Source organism: Serinus canaria, chromosome 6 (genome assembly GCF_022539315.1).
Source record: "Serinus canaria isolate serCan28SL12 chromosome 6, serCan2020, whole genome shotgun sequence".
Taxonomy (NCBI): domain Eukaryota; kingdom Metazoa; phylum Chordata; class Aves; order Passeriformes; family Fringillidae; genus Serinus; species Serinus canaria.
The window spans coordinates 34756878-34769870 of NC_066320.1; the positions used below are offsets into that span (position 1 = coordinate 34756878).

The 12993-nt window shown below is 50.6% G+C and overlaps 1 long non-coding RNA gene across 1 annotated transcript; it reads left to right on the forward strand.

The window, feature by feature from the left end:
* Positions 1-8054: 8054 nt before the first annotated feature.
* On the forward strand, positions 8055-12445 carry LOC127059765 (uncharacterized). Its single transcript, XR_007777914.1, has 3 exons — positions 8055-8184; positions 9407-9585; positions 12038-12445. It is a non-coding gene; the product is annotated as an uncharacterized LOC127059765 (long non-coding RNA).
* The last annotated feature ends 548 nt before the right edge of the window (positions 12446-12993 follow it).

Here is a 12993-nt window from a genome sequence, read left to right on the forward strand (position 1 = left end):
TATCAACTGTCAGTCTCCTTTCTTGGGTTCTTCAGGAGATTGGTTCTATGCTGAAAGCCAACCTGTCAACCCTGGAAGAAAGGCAGGGTGGCCCCTTTCCCAGCAGGGGTGCCAGGTGAAGCTCTTCCGTCCCTTGGGTTAGGGTTAGGGCTAGGACTGTTGGCATGTCCTGTGACCTTGGCCAGGGCTCCATTTGCTCTCTGCAGCCAGCTGAAATCTGCCTCTCTCTCCTGAAGTATTTGGAGCAGGACTTTGTTAGCTTTGGGTGGCACATGCTGTCTGAGCTTTAATAACATCACTGAGAATAATAATATCAGCTTTGCGCAAGCTCACAGAATGTTAACAATCATTTCATTTCATATTGCATGACTTCAAAAGTATTTTTGTGCCAAAGTGTCACACTGCTCCTCTATTCTGTCCTCTGAGCATGGCATTGGCTCCAGCTTTGTAGTGCAAATACCAATCCCAGAGCTCCTACTTCCTTGCAAAGGTTAAGAACACATTTATCTGCTGCTCGTGGCTGGCTGGAGAAGGGCAGGAGCTGGGATCTGGGACGGGGGCTCTGGCACAGCTCAGTCTCAGTTTGGCTACAGGGGTCTTTGAGCTCTGCTGGTTATATTCATATAACCACATTCTGTTCATATTCTGTTTACAATTGAGAGGCTGTTTAATTAAATATTGCAGCTATCGGCAAAGATAAATTTGAGACTTCTGAGGATGTGTGAAGTGAGGACAGAAGTATTTGGGATAAACATTATTTTAAAACTTCAGTGTAATTAGGGTAATTAAACATTTTGACTTTAAAATCTCAATTGGACTGTTGGCCATGATGCTCTGAGGAGGCACAGTGGAGCACGGGATCCTCTGCAGAGGAAGGCTTGGACAGAGTTTGGGGCACCAAGGGAGCTTTGGGCAAGGGACAGCTCCTGTTCCCGGGCACAGGGCAAACCTGCCCCGGCCTGCCCAGTGGGCACAGGGGCAGGGGAAGGAGTCTCCGCTGTGCGGGCAGCGCCGAGAGCCCAGGGCGAGCCGGGAGGATGCTCTGCCCCGGACGGGGTGCGCTGCCCCGGGCGGGATGCGGTGCCAGGACTGCCCAGCAAGGGGCTGCTCTGCCCGTGCCAGCCTCTCGCCCGTCTGCAAGGGTGCAGCATTCCTTCGATGCATCCAGCCCTTGCCAAATTAAACGTGTCACGCTTTTACAGACAGAAAAGATAATGTCACATGTCCTTATGGCTCTCAGCTCCTCTTGCCTTGAGGGTGCCACTGACACTTTAAGGTGGAAAAGCCCCTGTTGAGCCTTCTTGCCAAGCTGTGGTTACAGCAGCAGCAGCTCTATGGAAACAGCTCATGAAAACTGATTTAATAAGTTTAGAGCAATTGGCTGATTGTTTTGGTCTGTGCTGTGACAAGGGAGAGGGCAACTGTTCGTTTGGGCGTTTTAAGATTTCTTCCAGGTACAAGTTAGGAAGTAAACAGCCTAAAAGACTTGAAGTGAATGTTATCAGGAGTATGGTGCTCTAATTATAATTGCATAACTCATATTTTAATTTTATGGGAGTATTAAAAGGATTCCTGGGAGAATTTTGAACAGTCTAAAAGTGCAACAGCACAAAACCCAATAAACCTTGCCTTCTTTTGGAGGACATTTCCTTAAAGAGCCCAGCTCAGCTGCCAGAGCTGCAGTCTGTGCACAACTGAAATTTCCTCAAACTCCCTAAAAGACAAACTGCTTCCATACTAGAATTTTCTCCCCTCCACACTATGGAGTATGATAGCTTTTGCTGTTGTCAGGGCTGGAATCCAGAGGACTATGTGAGTGGATGCAATGTATAAATATTTTCAGTGCATGCCTGATTTGTATAGAATGCAAGATGTATTTATAGCCCTCATGAACACAAGATGGATGTGAGTTGAGAGGGAACCCTGTCTGTGTGGGCAGGAACACTTGCTGACCTACACAGCTAGTTCGGGGGGGATTGAAGGGCAGGACCATCATTAAACTTCTCCCCCCTTGCAGTCCCAGAGCTGCTGGCAGGTCCAGCTACCACGGGCAAAGCCAGGCAGAGCCAGGACCATGAGAAATCATCCTATGAAACTGCCTCTCCCTGGGGTGAACGTGGCCCCACGTGGCTCACACCCCAGCACACACCCCAAGCACACTGCTGCCTCCTGCCTCAAGCACCTTGCTGCTGAGGGTAGGAGGAGAGGGCTCTGAGCTCCTCCGAGGGCACACAGCAGGCTCGTGGCACAGCCCAGAGGTGTGTCCTTGTCCCGGAGCAGAGGAGCAGGGAAGGTCCTCCTGCACCTCTCTGCCCCATGGCAGCTGCCACAGGAGCTGGGGAGCAGAGCCTGGGCACAGGCAGTCACAGGGGCCCATGGTGGTGTGGGAGCAAGGGGAATGTTCAGCAGCTTTGCCCACACCTGAACCAGGCAAGGGGGCAGCCCTGGGGGAGGCAAGGGAGGGAAGGGAGTTCTAGAGGACGGTGAGGGTGGCCACAGTAGCCTGCAAGGTAGGAATGGGTTCCTGGAGCTCCATTGCTGCTGCAGCCCCAACAGCACCAAACTCCCAGCACAAAGAGGGGTGGGAACAGCCTGGAATGCCTGGCAGCACAGCAGGTCTGAGTGCCTGGGCTGGGGTCAGCAGTGCCAGGGGCCAGGGGCCAGGGCAGCCTGGGGAGCACTGGGCTGTGGGGTGCCCAGAGCTGGGGTGCTGGGAGCACTGCTGCTGCTCACGGGGAGCAGAGGGTACAGTGAGATTCAGAAGCCTTAAGCAGAGTTTCCCAGCACTTGTCCCCTCTGATACCCAAATACAGCCTGCAGGAAATACTGCCTGTGCTCCCCGGAGTGCAGAGAGGAATGGAGGGAAGGAGGGAGGATGAGTCCCAGCTCCTACACCCATGGCCTGGCAGTAAAGGAGCTGCAGCCCCTTGATCCCATCTGGTTCCCCAGGTCCCCTCAGCCCTAAGATTCCACAGGTCCTCAGGTGCCCCACCCACACCCCTGACTTCTTCAGGCTTAGCAGAGTGAGAAAGACAAAATGTTGAAGCTCTCATTCCCACTAGGAAATAAAAAAATATCCTTAATATGTGGGCTGTCATCATCTTTTAGATCTTCCAACCCTGCCATTTCATGACTTGGGTATTTGTGCTTTAGCTGCTTCACACCCTGAAGCACTTTCTGTAAGGAATTCATTGGGGAATCCTCCTTCTCACAAGAAGGGTCTGCTTGCATGAGCGTGGGAGGAGACCAAGAAACCTGAGAAATACCCTGTTTTTTTCACAGCTTCCCTACTTTTAGTTTTCAGGGTTAAATGAATTTTCTCAATCTCCAGTTATTGGTCTAATGAAACTGCAACATACTTGCTGGGTTATTCATCTCATTCTCCACGTACTCTCAATCCTGACTCACAGTGACAGTTCCTGCATGGGAATATGAACTCGATCAAAAGTCATGCTCAGAAATTGTAAACCTTTCCAGGAAAGGATTAAGCCTTGCCTACAAGCAAAATTACATGTAATATTACCAGGTGTTGCTTTCATGATAAATTTTAGACAAAATAAAGCTCAATGAATCAATTTCTGTAATACAGGGCAATGCTCAATTTTATATAGTGAGAACCAGGGGATTGACTGGGACCTGGAAACCAAAATGAGCACTTGTGTGTAAATGCACTAAACACAGGCACAGATTTGGGCACATGAAAAAGCTCCTGTGACCTTTCCTGTTCAGCCAGACACATCCTCCCTGTGTGTGCAGGTCCAAGCACAGCTCAGAGCTGGGGATCCTGCAGGCAGGGACTGAGTTTTGGGTGAAGTGGCACGAAGAGAGCTCTCCCTACCAAAATGCTGCTCTCTGGAAAACACACTGGCCTCATAACAAACGCCTGCTGGCTACAGAGCAAACTCTCCCACAGCTGTGCCAGGACATCTATGCAAACCCTTTTGCACAAGTTTCCTTTCTTTTCTTTCCAGAAATCTCCTAGGCTTGTTCAGGCTATGCTAAGCTCAAAAATGAGGATAAAAACTAACCCTCGAAGATGTTGTTACCCTCGTGAAGAACACAAGTGCACTCACACTGGGCCAGAGGAGCTGCCCAGCCCATGGCAGAGGGAGCACAGCCCTGTGCTGATGCTGATGGGGTGAGGGGTGGATCCTCCTCCCAGCAGGAATGGCCCAGCTGGGCTGTGTGACTCAGGAGGTGAAGCAGGCTCAGGCTGAGCCCGTCCCTGCCCTGGCTGCAGCCGCTGCAGTCTGTGTCACGGGGGTCCCTGGGGTCACACCCCACCCTGTGACAGGGCCATGTGCCTTCCCCTGGTGTCACAGCTTTGAGAGCCAACTGCCACCTCCCCCAGGTGACACACTGGGGACAAAATGGGGCTTCTCCCCTACACCCTCCAGGGCCTGGGTGCCTTCCCCCTACTCCTGCCAGGACAAGAGAGCTGGTACCACAGAGGGGCAAATCCTGAGAGCTGAAGAGCACTTCTGCCCAGAGAATGTGATTTAGATTAACTATTTTTAGCTGGATCTAGTGGGAGTTGAAGAAGGAGAGTGTCTTCCAGGAGATGCAGAATACCACGCTATATCGGGCGCCAAAATCGGAGCAGATGCTTCCAATTACACTTAATTCACCTCAATTATAGAAAAAGTAAAAAAAAATAAATTACAGTTACACTAAGAATATCCTTCCTCTGAAGTTACAAGCATTTGGCACTGCAGACTGTCCGCATTGGAGAGCAGGGACACTGTGGCACAACCAGCCTGGGAGCAGCTTGGGACCCTCTACAGACGCCCACTGCTGCTGCAGACCCCTGCTGCTGCTGCTGCAGACCCCTGCTGCTGCTGCTGCAGACCCCTGCTGCTGCTGCTGCAGACCCCTGCTGCTGCCCCAGAGACATGGCGCTGGCTGCAGCGGGGTTCACTTCACACTCCTCTTTTGGACAGTTTATCCAGTGGCTGCTTCCTGGCATCAACCAGCTTTGTGGTGTATTAGATGTGTCAGTACATCTGAAAATGGTATTTTGTTAGAGTTCACACAGTAATATGGTCTGGTCTCATCCAGAGCTTATGATGTGTCCAGTGACAACACCACGTCAGCCTGTCCAGGTGACAGAGGCTGGGACTAATTCCTGGAATCATAGCCCAGCTGGACTCTCCACTGTCACAGCAAACAGGAACAGTCTGCAACGTGCTTGAGACTGGGAGATGCTCCAGAGTGCCCATGTTTCACAGATTCATATCCTGCTTGGAGAAGAAGAGCTCTCCCAGCTTCCTGGTGGTGCACCCCAGCTCATGCTGGCTCACTGTGACTGGTCTTGGATGGCACTTCCTCAGGGCCAAGCCATGAGTCACTTTCTCCTCTGGCTTTTCTCTCTGACAAGCTGTTTGCTACAGTCATGCTGCCCTATTTATCAGCTGGAGGTGGAACATCAAAGCCTGGGGTTTGCACCCACTCCTTGCTCCTCAGGGAGCGAAGGCAGCTCCAGCCCGGGCACCAGGGTGCCCCTGGTCAGCTCTGGGCTCTGCTGCAGCCAGAGGCTGCCAGGCACAAAGGGTCCCTGGCCCAGCCCTGTGTCCCAGCAGACCCCTGCCCCCAGGCCCTTCCAGCCCTTCCCTGGGCCCAGACTGCCCTGGGCCCCCATCCCCGTGCTGCAGCTGGACAGCTTCTTGACATTTTGTCAGACTTAAAGGGGAGAAAAAGCCGTTCAGTCAGTGCTGATTTCCTAATTCAGTGTAACCTTTTCATATCCAGGCTAAGGACAGCTTGACATTTCCTCTGCATCCCAGGGAGAGGCTACAAAGCCTCACAGCTCTGCTCCTGATGCTGCTGCTCATCTCTGAGACACATGGTGCATTGTCAAACATGTGGGAAATATTAAACTAATTTTTACAGCCTTTGTTCACCCACTTGAGTCACTGTCATGGAAAACATGCAGGGCATTCCACTCTGCTCTGCCCACTCCTCTCCTCCCCAAAATCCTCCAATTTACAGCTTCCCTGGCAGGGTGGGCAGGCCCTGGCACAGGGTGCCCAGAACAGCTATTGTCATGGATCCCTGGCAGTGCCCAAGGCCAGGCTGAACATTGGGGCTGGGAGCACCTGGGACAGTAGGAGGTGTCCCTGCCATGACAGGGGTGGCACTGGGTGGGCTTTAGGGTCCCTTCCAACCCAAACAGTTCTGGGATTCTGTGATTTTCTCTAAAACATCAACATAACCTTTACTAGAGAGAAAGGAGGAAAGATCTGTGTTATCATTAGAGCACCTTAAGCACCCGAAGGAGCTCAGGTCCACTTAGATATCATTGTGCAAGCTCTACAGAAGGGGAAGGGAAAGCTGTCTTTCAATCATGGAAAAACACCAACCTTGGCTCCCTTTTCCCAGCTTCTCCTGCTGCCTGAGCACCCTCCAGCAGCTTAACACATGGCCAGTGACTGCTTTGTCCTCACCTCTGCTCAAAGGCAAATGTTATTTAACATGGCAGAGAAGCCTTTGAAAATAACATCTTGGATGAATTAACGTTTCATTTCTATGCCTGATTTGTTGTCCCTAGATAATGTAATGGGAACAAACTTCTGCCAGGCTCCCCTATGTACCCTTTATGGGATTGTGGGAGCTTTTAAAGTCTCCCTTCATCTGAAAGTTCTGCAGGTGGTGTTGCTCCAAAAAGCAAAGGTATCTGTCACCTTGAATTAAATCACCATGTGGGAGATTAAAGAACAAATTTCTTTCCATGGATCTCACATCCCTTTTTGTTCTAGAATCAGCCTGTGTCCTGTTCCCAATTGAATAAGTAGAATTTTTTCCAAACCTTATAATTTGCAGAAACTTTGCAGGCTGATTATCCCTCAAACTGGCTGGAGTTGTTTCTCTTTTAATAACCATTTTTCAAGCTGCCAGCAGCTCTTAAAAGGAGTTTTGGATTAAAAAGGAAGGAAGACATCCCAGGACTTCATGTTTCTAATTATGCTCCCAGAGAGCTTTGAAATGACTTTCATGAATCTATACCCAAAGCAGCCAAGTCTCTTGCTGCTCATCATGTTTCTGTCCTGATACAAATCTATTCCCTTTAATGGGACTATTACTGTTTTTAAAAGGCTTCCATAAGTGTAAGCCAGTGGGTGGTCTCCAGCTCACACCTCTTGCCTGGTTTCAAACAGCTCCTGAAGAACAAAACCAAGTTAAGTTAAAATAAGGCCAAAAGGGTTTCTCCACAAGTAGAAAGAAGGGAAGCAGATGCCCACCCATTGTTCATCCTTGGTCCCCAAGATGAGATGAGCTCCAAAAGTGTTGAGAGCCCTGAGCTTTCCAAAACCAAACACTCCTGGTGGGCCCAAGATTCCCATTCTCTGCAGGTCCTGGGTCCATCCACTGCCTGGAAAGGGAAGTGAAATCACATCGGCCTTGCCAGGCTGGAGCCCAGTGCTCCTGGGCAAACCCACAGGAGCCAGCTGGGTCAGTTTGGAGAAAAAGTTATTCCTAAATAACTGTCTGTATTTCCAATTAAGGGAATTGTGTCCTTACAACAACTTTTCTATTAAAGGCTGGATTTAAAAAAAAGGCAGTTTGCACTTAACCACATCCAGGTCTTGTCCATGCTTGTACTTCCCTGTGGCTCTCACCAGTAACAGGGGAAGTACAATTAGTCCATGTTGAAGACTGATGCCAACTCACCAGGTAGCCTACAAATATGATGTCTTGCAGAAGGGAAGCATTGGATATTACTCTCAGATTCACTTTCCTCTACCAGGCTTCTTGGCAAAAAGAGAAACAGGATCATGAGAACATTTTTCATCTGTTTATCTGTCTCTTAACAGCTACTGAAAAAGAAAAATAAAGTTGTTTCTTTAAAATTGCAAACAATTTTGGCTATGAAAGGGGCACTAAACAATAGAGGTTCATAAAGAAATTGAAATACAGCTCTGCAAATAAACTCATGGTGAGGTGTCACTGTGGATGACTTCTGGAGATCAAGGAGGAGAAAGGAAGTGCTTGCTGAAAATAACTTGAGTCTTGCCTTGGAGTTACTGCAGTTCCTGTTCCTGGCTTCCTGCTTTCATGTTCTAGGGCAGAAGAAATGCAAGAGTGGTGCCTGCCTCCCTGCATCTGCCTGTTCCTCTTTGGGCAGTCCTTGCACCTGAGCCCTGGGAGCTGCCAGAGCTGGAGGAGCCGTGGACATCTTGTGAACAGGTAACGTGCTCTGTTCCTACTTCAGGAGATGAACAGTCTTCCAAAAGCCATTTTCAAGGGTTTGTGTGTGGTGGAAGGCCCTGCCACCACCGAGCTGTGCTCAGCACTCACTGCAGGGTGAGTGGGGCTGGCTTTGGGAGCTGGGCTTTGCCTCAGGGCTTCTCTGACAGCTGATCCCCAGTGACCGTGCCTGCTTCTGGGGAAAAGCTCTCCTAAAACCTGCTCAGAGCAGGAGACACAGAGGAGGAAAGGTGACTCTTTAGAGGAGTTGGCACTCAGTGTGAGATGCTTTTGTTTTGGCACGCTCCCTTGATCCCTATCAATACAACCATATGGAAAGTCCCAGCTGGAAGTGCCGTACCTGACCTGGACTGTGCACCTGGCCAGGAGCTGCCACAGGATGGCAGTTCTCAGCTCTCATGCTTGCTTGCTGAAACACAAACACGTTGCTGTGACAGTGGGGTTGGGTTCAGCTCGGCTTTGTAGGAGCCCAAAATCACATTGCAAAAGGAGATGCTGCTCCTGGCACCTGTGCTCCAGGTGCTGCCATCCCACCTGGGCCAGAGGCTTCCCACGTGGCAGGGACATGGCAGGACACCTGGGACAGAGGCACGGAGGAGGTGGTGCCAAAGGAGCAGCCCTGGGACAGCAGTGCAGAGGGAGCAGAGAGCAGAGGCTGCCTGAGCAGGGCTGGGAGCCAGGGCAGCTCTGAGCAGGGCTGGGAGGGACCTGAGCAGTCACTGCACTGCCCCAAATCCCACATCTGGGTCAGCTCCACAGCTCTCCCCAGTGAAAGTGGAGTGGCAGCCACTGAGATCCACTAGTGAGGTTCCTGCCCTCTGACAAGTTTTCCTTTGGCTGGAAAAATCTAAGCTATTAAATAGAAAATGTAATTGACACAGGGCTCCTGGCTGTGCACAAGTGATAACCTTGCAGGTGTGTGCAGGTGTAGGGTGAATAAAACCCTCCCCTGGTGTTAATGTTTGCACACAGGGAACTGTAAGGAATACCCCGTGCTGACTAATGACACAGGGATTCAGGACTAGAGCAAATAGCTGTGAAGGCTGATTGAAGCAATCCACTGTCTCCACCATAGGCTGAATAGAAGTTCATCTTTTTCTGTGAACTTTGTACTTTAAATAAAGTGGCACGGTGGAACCCAAACAACTCATTGGCATTTGTTGTCAGGATCACTGTAATCCTCTTCTTTTTAAATTTTTAGGGGATGTTTGCTGTCCAGCTATGATTCCCAGCACAAGCAAGGTCTGCAATCTGAGGTTTTGGGTCTAAGACAGCAGCTGCCATCTGGGGCTCTCCTCCAGGGCACCTTGCTCACTCAGTGCCCTGGCTATGGTGGATCCTCCCGTGGCCATTCACAGTTCCTTCCGTGTGGTTCATCAGGTGTGTGTGGCCTCAGCATCATCCTCAGCTTCATCCTTGCCTTCATCCTTGGCTGTGCCTTCAGCTCAGTCATCTCTGGAAGACCTGCTTCCTCACGGCTGCCCAGCTCCCCACTATTAACAGGATTTAGCTAATTAGCTGTGAGCAGGGCTGTTCTCCCTCACCAATGTAAAGGGTTTACTATTTTTATCTGACTCTGGATGGTTTTGGTTCCTAGGGGATTAAGGTCACAGGGCACATATTTATTCAGATGCTGGAATTCTTACATCGTTTTTCCATTACCCAGTTGGGAAGGAGGAGCCTCAGCCTTCAACTCCCTCTTCCTCCCCTCTGGCTGCTCGCCCTCCGTGCCTCCCTCCCTGCTCTGCATGGGAAGCCATTTCCTCTGAAGCAAGAACGTTCTCTACTTTCACTAGTGGTGCAGAAACCAAACAGCTTATTTTTAAACACTAGTGGTGTCCAAGAGAGCGACAGAGCCGTGCAGCCACTCCATACAGTGCCCTGTTGTTTATCTGCAGCAGGAGAGTTTATTCTAAGGCATTTTTGAAGCTATTGCTTCCATATGTTGCTGAAAACAAGGATTCTGCCTTGCAGGACGAAGCTCTTTTCCTTCAGGAAAGCTCTCCCTGGTTCAGCCCTAAAAACCCTCCAGACCCTGAACTTGCTCTGCTCACGGTATTTCAGCGATCCCAGTGCTTCAAACACAGCCTGAAACCTTCCTGATCCACACACACCTGGTTAGCTGGGTCCCACACCTGGTTAGCTGGGTCCCACAGCACCTTCAGCTCCACTGCTGGAAAGGAAGTTTCCACAGCAGTTCTAACACCAGTGCAATCAGAGCATCATTTCAGGAGCTGCCCCTGCATGGCTGCAGCCGTTCCAGGACTGGCTCCCTGCTGGTGCCTTGTGCAGCTCAGGAGGGGCTGACTGCTCTGGTGCAGAAACCACACGTGCTACCAGGCATTTCCCTCCAGTGTGCAGTATTTAACCCTCTGGGGGACATGACAGTGCCCAAGTGAGGAAGGCTCAGCTTTAGAACTGCACCTACTGCAAAACCACTGGGATTCCTGGTGACCCTCAGATCCTGTAGGAATTTCTGCAGGAATCTCACCTGGTCCTCACAGTTTTGCTTTCTGCTCTTAAGTTAAAGCTTTACAGGTTGCCACATATTTTCCAATGAGCAAAGCTACTGATCATGACCTTCCCTGTCCATCCACTGATCTGCTGCAGTGCAGTGGAGGACCCTGCAAGAACCATGGGGATCCTGGCTTGAGAGAGTCTCCCCACAGACTCTGGTGGAGTGGGGGAACCATGCTCCTTCACCCTGGTCAGACATGGCCTAGAACTCACCCTTAGGTAAAATTTCCCTCAGGCTGATGGCTCTGGGCTCAGGAAAGTTGTGTTGCTGTAGCTCAGGTGAGATGCATGTCTTTTGTAACATCTTTGGCTGAGGATCCAAACCTCACCAGGTTATGGTTTAGTCCTGATTTTCTGTTCATGCTGAGCTCATCTTTTATGATAAAATATTTTACAATTTATAGCCCATTTCCTCCCATCTTCCCACATAGTAAAGGCCAGGCTGGACAGGGCTTGGAGCAACCTGGCCTAGTGGGAGGTGACCCTGCCCATGGCAGGAGGATGGAATGAGATGGACGTCAAGGTCCCTTCCAACTCAAACCATTCTGTGATCCTATGGTTTTATGAAAGCACACAGGTCCTTAAAGCCAGCTGTCTTTAAAGCCAGCATCAGCTCTGAGTCTTCTTTCTATCTCCTTCACACTGTAAAATATGCTACAAGATGAAAATGACTGGGAAAAGAAGGCAGAGAAATATGGTACACATTTAACAATAATATTTCTATATAGAATCCCATAGTGTATTGAATCTATTTAATGAGTTTTCTAGATTAAGTAGAAGTCTGGGGAATTTTTATTATAATGCCATATCCCACAAAAATATCTATGGTCCTGGGAGAACAGACACCATGTTAATCTATTTCTTTAATGTTAGGTGATTAGGTAATAGCCTTTCTGCAGCAATGATATTGACACTGTTACTCCTTGTGTAATTTAGTTGGAAAGTTCTGTTCCTCTAGGCCCTCTGCATCCCAGCCTCAGGGCAGGGTAAAAGGGGTGAAAGTGCCAGTGGCTGTGCAACCTCCAGGCTATAGACCAAATTCAGGGTATTCCCCATTCCAAACTGCATCTGGATATTTATGTTTTTATGTATTTTGTATGTGAGCAGCCCAGGGAGGGATGAAGAAGCTTCATGGGGAGCAGCTCCTGCTCTGCCCGCGTGCTGCTGGGAGGGGCTGGGGCTCCCTGGTTCTGCCGGGGCTGTGGGCAGGACAGCCCAGGACCCAGCCTCCCTCCAGGGATCCCAGAGCCCAGCAGGACTCACTCCTGCTGCCCTGCCTCTTCCTCAGTGTCCCACCCCTGTGCTTTACCCACAGAGCCTGAGGATTCTTAACAGCTGTGAGGAAAATCAAACTTCCAGGAAAAGCTGGGTGCAGAAAAAGAACTGGAGTCATTATGCTGGGTTGGGAAGCCTATGGAGACAGCAGGTTTGGTCTAATCACATGGACAGAGACCAGGATTGCACCACAGCTCTTGTTCAAAAGAAACCAAATTCTGAGGAACAGTAAGTGGCTTGAATTATAAATTAGTTGCATCTATGTGTGAAGGATTTGCTTATGAGGTTGGGAATTTCCTTGTCATGACCTTGTGAAAGCCTGGGGAAGGGGCACAGATCCCTCAGCAACCACTGCTGCCACCAGCAGCACCAAACCATGTCCTGGTGCCCCCGTGCAGCACCTGCAGGGTGTCATCCCCCTGTCCCTGCTCAGTGTAATCCCCTGTCCCTGAAGGGTGTCATCCCCTGTCCCTGCAGGGTGTCATCCCCTGTCCCTGCTCAGTAAATCCCCTGTCCCTGCTCAGTGCAATCCCCTGTCCCTGCAGGGTGTCATCCCCCTGTCCCTGCTTGTGGCCCTGGCCAGACCCTCAGTGGCACCAGGACCCTCAGTGACACCAGGACCCCTTGGTGGCACCAGGACCCCTCTGTGGCCGGGACCCTCAGTGGCACCGGGACCCTCGGTGGCACCGGGACCCCTCAGTGGCACCAGGACCCTCAGTGGCACCGGGACCCCTCAGTGGCACCAGGACCCTCAGTGGCACCGGGACCCCTCGGTGGCACCAGGATCCCTTGGTGGCACCGTCCCCAGCAGCTCCTGCCCTGGTGCCTCCCTTTGGCACACAGCAGGGTCACAAAGTGGCCAGCCCTGCTGACGGCTGCACACCAAGAGGCCTGAGAGTCCTCCACAGATATCCAAAAACAATTTAGTAATTTAAGATGGCCAAAGGAGGGTTGATTCTTCTTACCATGAAATTAAACAGCCTTCTGGATTTTAAA